We start from the raw sequence: 6315 nt of genomic DNA, 5'->3' as shown, positions 1-6315 counted from the left end.
ACGCCTTTACTTCAGATGAAGTAGACCAGCCGCAGCCCTCTCCCTCCCCTCGGGATGGATCCTGGCTCCCAAAAAGTTCTTTCTGAGGCCCACCTCTCAGCCTTCCCTCCCTTAATGAGAGTGAGCTTTGAGGAGCCCTGCGAAGCGTTTTCCCCAGTCCCTCCATGGAGATTTTGCAGGTGGTTGCCCCAGAAGAAAAACACAATTAATCGCAAAGCCCTCTCGGGATATTTGACAGGAAAGGAGACGCTAATGTTGAGGAAAGTCAGAAGCACAGTGGATTTGGGGGTTCCCATGACAGCCGCCCGCCCAGTTCTGCCAAAATCTCCCTTATAAGTGTATCCTAAAGCAGAGCTGCTCCGCGGTCATCTCCAATCTCCCTATGTGGGCCTCATCAACCAGCAAGCGCGTGACACACCTGACGTCACGGGGCTGTGATCCAGCACATGGAGACGGCTCCGCTCTCGGCAGGGGCTTCAGTCTCTGTTCTAGAACAATTTCGTTCGGCACAGCTGTGCACCTGCGCGGTAACACCCTCTGTGCTTTCAGATGGTCAAGTCGAGAACCCGGTCCTCAGCTTCTAATAGATTGTACTTGGCCCTCCTCCCTTCACACTTAAACGTGGCGTCGTTATCTCTGGCTGCCTCCCCTGAACTTTCCGTTTAAGCATCTACTGCACACATGCAAAGCAAAAAGGACTCACTCCCTTTCATATGCATATATTTATAGAGTGTATCTGAACATCTTTCCATGTGATTGTAGTGTAGTGTACACATTGTAGTGTTTCCTCATAATGGATCCCAGAATCCCTACAAGGCAGGTGTAATGAAACCCCCTCCCAGCCTGGCTTAAGGCAACCTGTTTCTATTACAGTCGTTTAAAAAGCAGCGAGCGAAGCAGGCTCTGGCCAGTAGCCTTCGATAAGCCCTGGATGTCTTGCTCTGTGCCCAGCCTATGCCCTGACCGCCCGCCTGACCGAGGGCTGCCAGTCCCCCAGGGTCACCACCACCAGCTTCTCTTCTGCACTGCCCATTCCTCTCCTCCCTGTCTCTGAGTCACTATGGCCCAGGAAGGTTTAGAATAAAGTACAGAATTATTTGAGAACTAACCAAACCCCCAATAATATTAATTCTTCATATAAGTTCGCACATAATTCACAAATTCTAGGTGTCTTGTCATGTTTAAAAGAAATTGATCCTACTGGCTCTTCTTTTCTTTCTTTTTCTTTTCTTTTTTTTTTTTTTTTTTGAGACGGAGTCTCGCTCTCTTGCCCAGGCTGGAGTGCAGTGGCCCGATCTCGGCTCACTGCAACCTCTGCCTCCCGGGTTCACACCATTCTCCTGCCTCAGCCTCCTGAGTAGCTAGGACTACAGGTGCCCGCCACCACGCCCGGCTAATTTTTTGTATTTTCAGTGGAGACGGGGTTTCACCGTGTTAGCCAGGATGGTCTCGATCTCCTGACCTCATGATCCGCCCTCCTTGGCCTCCCAAAGTGCTGGGATTACAGGTGTGAGCCACCGCGCCCGGCCCTGTAGTGCCTTTTAAATTTTTTTTCCTTGTGTTCACTTCCGGGTCCGGCGTCGATCCAGATGCCAGGCGCCCTTTGCATTCATTCCCGGCTGCATCTGTGGCGACCGCAGCGGCTCGGGCAGCGACTCTCCGGCCAGCGGCGGCGGTAGGAAGCACCGGCGGCAGTGTAGGGACTGAATCCGAGCCGCGCTGCGTTATCTCCCTCTCTCGCTCCTTCCCCTCTACCTCGCTCGCCAGCTCCCTGCGTGGTTCGCTTTCCTCGTCCCGCCGCCCGCGGGTAAGACGTGCGGCCGCCACTGCCCCCTCGGGAGCTTACGGACAGGCTAGGGGCTCAGCCCGCGCCCGGGACCGACGCCGCTGCTCGTGGCCGCGCCTCTGAGGGAAAAAATTATACGCAGATAAATATGTGGCAATGAAGCTGGAGCCCGTGAAATCAAAACACCACAGCTACATTTGGAAAACAGATTCTATAAGCGGTTAGGACCTGGAGATTGTATACCTCAAGTTTACTATTTCTGGCCTTGTGGTAAATACAATGCTATGGTGCTGGAACTGCTGGGACCTAGTTTGGAATATTTGTTTGACTTGTGTGACAGAACATTTTCTTTTAAAACACTTCTCGTGATAGCTCTACAACTGATTTCTCTCATGGAATATGTCCATTCAAAGAACTTGATATACAGAGATTAAAACCTGAGAACTTCTTAATAGGACGACCAGGAAACAAAGCCCAGCAAGTTATTCATATTATAGATTTTGGTTTGGCAAAGAAACATATTGATCCAGAGACAAAGAAACACATACCATACAGAGAACATAAGGGCCCTATGGGAACAGCTAGATATACGAGCGTAAACACACATTTAGGAAAAGGACAAAGTAGAAGAGATGATTTAGAAGCTTTAGGTCACATGTTCATGTATTTTCTGAGAGGCAGTCTTCCTTGGCAAGGCTTAAAAGCCGACACATTAAAAGAGAGGTATCAGAAAATTGGAGATACAAAACGGGCTACACCAATAGAAGTGTTAGGTGAAAATTTTCCAGAAATGGCAACGTATCTTTGTTATGTAAGAAGGTTAGATTTAAAACAAACAAACAAACAAACCAGACAATGACTGCTTATGAGAGGTTTTTATTGACTTGTTTGATTGAAAAGGATATATGTTTGATTATGAATATGACTGATTGGTGAACAGTTGCCTACTCCAGTGGGTGCGGTTCAGCAAGATCCTACTCTGTCATCAAACAGGGAAGCACATCAACACAGAGATAAGATGCAACAATCCAAAAACAAGGTTGTAAGTTCTACAAATGGAGAGTTGAACACAGATGACCCCACCGCAGGATGTTCAAATGCACCCATCACAGCCCCTACTGAAGTAGATGTAATGGATGAAACCAAGTGCTGCTGTTTTTTCAAATGAAGGAAAAGGAAAACCATACAGCACCACAAATGACTCTGGACACAGACAGATCCTGGGGAGTTACTTACATGTTCATCTGCTGTCTTGTGATTAAAATCATCTCTGTAGATGGAACAGGAATTAAAAGAAATCAAAGAATGTGTAAGCAAAAAACTCAGTTGTATGTAAGAAAACCCAATTCCCCTTGAGAAAGAGAAAGAGCTGGAGTCCTTTAAAATAAACTGCCTGTTTTTCCTTCTGTGGCTAGTGAGCCTTATCTCTCCCTTTCCCAGGCATTGTGAAGACCCTGTTTCTCTAGCTGTAGCTGCAAAGTCACTAGACAGATCATCTCAAGTCGTAAAACATGTTGTTCCTTGAAAAGTAAGAAATAATGTAATGCATGTCTTAATTGAATAACTGTCTTTGTTTCTCGCTTCTGTAATGTGCTTCCCCCTGCACAGATCTCCCCCTGCCCCACAAAATGCTTAAAAGGTAGCTTGACTCTTTGTTCAGGGCTCAGTCCTTTGGATGTTAATCCGACTGGGTCGGTGCACCTAGATAATTAAATAATTCCTCCTCAACCCCTTGGTCTCTCTGATTCCTTAATTATCCCGCAGCATAGTGACCAAATATATTTTCAAGGACTCACTCTTAGAAACAAAAATGTCATACTTTCATACTTCATTCTGTGGTTGGCTCATATTCATTTTTTTTTTCTAATTTAACTTTTATGGAAGCTTTAAAGTTTTGTTAAAACGTGAGTGCTTTGCCCATCAATGAATGGAATGGACCAATGAGGTAATATTGACGAATGTAGTTCTATAGAACATTTTTCAGAAGTTCTTCTGTTGTAGAAAGCAGTACAGTATCTTAAGAGTCAACCAGTTATATACCTAATCTGGTTTTTTATAACTTCTGTAAGAGCATAATCGAACAGGATTTTTTTTTCTCAGTGGACAATACAACAGAGAAAACAGAGTTGCCCAAATATTTAAAAGAAGTTACTCCTTGAGAAGTTCATATTTTGGATCATCTTCATTGATTTCAATATTACTGATGGCACTGTTATTCGTAAGTCATATTAACATTCTCTCTGTGAAATCATAGTACAGTCACTGCCCAGAGGTATGGAGGAAAAAGCAATGTGGGTTTGGCAGAAGGTAGTGGTAAAATTAATCTTAAGTAGTGTGGTAAATATGTGCTCTGCTTTTATTGCACCACTATGTGAAGCACTGTGTTGCAGAAGTGGCAAAACTGCTTATTTTTTAAAATGCAAAATATTCGTGTAATGTAACTTTATGCTTCCAAATAATAATGTATGTTAGATAGCAAGAAATGAATACTTTGAGAAGTGACATATGTTGGAGTTATAAAGAAATACACTAAGGAGAAGTAGTGATTGTGAATCTTGTTGCAATGTATAAGGTGGAAGCCTAAAGAAATCTCACTGAAACCTACTGCTGAATGAGTACATTCTCCCTTAAGCAGAAAACTATGGATGTGCCATGCAATGGTGTCTGTGTAATTACTTTGCTCTTTGATTAAAAAATAAGACACCCAGCAATAAAAAGTGGGTCACTCTATGCCCTCTGTGTACATTAGTCTCTTGTATTCAACTTTGCTGATTCTCTGGAATTTTCCTACTCTTTAGTGTAATTCTGATGATTAAAAATTATTTTGGAAAGGATGGGTCAGGTGCTTTGTCTCCATAGTCTTTTGAAGTGCCTGCATATGAACAACCAAAAAAACTCTGTAAAAAAGGAAGCCCATTCCACTTTTCAAGTATGCTTTGTTTTAAGCCATAAAGACACACATGTACTTTTGTCACATTCTACTAGCCAGAATTTTCAAGAAGGGTTAAAACAGAAAGACTGGCTAGAAAGATAATTATTTTGAACAAATCTCACATTCATCTTTCATTTATAAAATTGTTACTTATTCCTTCAAAAAAAAAAAAGAGAAATTGGCCCTAATGGAGTAAAAATTCACCTTTTTTATTCTAGTTTAAAATATGTCATCAGCTAAGATTTATGATTTTCAATTAAAATGTCCTAAATATATAAACAGTATTAGAAGGCCTGAAAGAACTTAAAACACATCATATTTCTAGATTTCGTGTATTAGATTCATAAGAATTATTTAAATATTCAGGAAGATTTTTAATAAGTCAAATGATTGGAACACTTAAAAGAAAAATAAAAACTATTACATTTATAAATACAATTTTAAAGGCATAAGGGAATTTAATTCTTAAGAAATTCTTAAGAAATAAAGTTGCCCTTAAAATGATTGCTAAAAATGTAAAAGATATAAGATTTAAAATCTGTATGTATATACATATACATATATATGATTTTAAAATGTGTTGGCTGAAATTAAATGCTGAGGTAAAAACTGGGTTTTTGAATTTGTGAGTTTCATGAGCAACATATTAACTCTATAAGGCAGAGTAACCTCTGGTTAACCTTTCCTGTACCAAAAACTTTCTTCAAGGACAACAAAAGATGCCATGAAGGAAGCTTTCTTTTGGGGACCGGTCAAAGGGAATCAGAATGACCCCAAAGCACAGAGCACTGTGGGCAAAGTAGAATAAAATAATAAAAAGAATAAGCATGAGTAACACAGGGAAAGTCCAGTCAAGATAAGGCCTACTTATCCCTAGGGGCCACAATTTTTATATATGGCTCTAAATTTGCATTATCTGGTCAATAATTTTCTAATCCATCATGTATCCTATTATTTGATAAATCTACTCTTCAATTCTTTGTAAGGTTTGATGGCCTCCCCGAGGCAGGGGAGGGTTTGCTGTGGAGCTGTGCAGTCTCGGCAGCTGGGCCCTCGCTGGCCGGGTCCCTCGCTGGCCCTGCAAGGGGAACTGGCAGTGTGTTCACATAATTTTGTGTTGTATAAATTTCACAGACTGTGAGTATATAAATAATAATTGTAAAATTTGAATTACTGAGACCCAGGGGCAACTGAACTGGTTTGGGGCAAAGTAGAACACTGCAGTTAAGTCCCTGGACTCTGGGCTGGACACCATCACTCACACCTGTAATCCCAGCACTTTGTGGGGCAGAAGCAGGAGGATCGCTTGTGCCCGGAGTTCAAGGCCAGACTTGGCAACATAGCAAAACTTTATCTCTACAAAAAAATACAAAGAAATTATCCAGGCACGGTCACACGTGCCTGTAGTCTGGAGGCTGAGATGGGAGAATAACCTGAGCCCAAGGAGGTTAAGGCTGTACTGAGCCATGATCACCACTGCCCTCCAGCCTGGGCAACAGAGTGAGACCCTCCCCCACCTCACCAAAAAAAAAAAAAAAAAAAAAAAAGATCCCAAAAGGGCAAATCCCAACTCTGCCATTTTCTAACCATTGTGATT

At 42.2% G+C, this 6315-nt stretch overlaps 1 pseudogene; it reads left to right on the top strand.

The window, feature by feature from the left end:
- Positions 1-1915: 1915 nt before the first annotated feature.
- On the top strand, positions 1916-4872 carry LOC126934440 (casein kinase I-like; annotated as a pseudogene).
- The last annotated feature ends 1443 nt before the right edge of the window (positions 4873-6315 follow it).

This window comes from Macaca thibetana, chromosome 13 (genome assembly GCF_024542745.1).
Source record: "Macaca thibetana thibetana isolate TM-01 chromosome 13, ASM2454274v1, whole genome shotgun sequence".
Lineage (NCBI taxonomy): Eukaryota > Metazoa > Chordata > Mammalia > Primates > Cercopithecidae > Macaca > Macaca thibetana.
The sequence above is the reverse complement of the archived record's forward strand: the minus strand, read 5'-3'. Positions and strand labels throughout refer to the sequence as shown.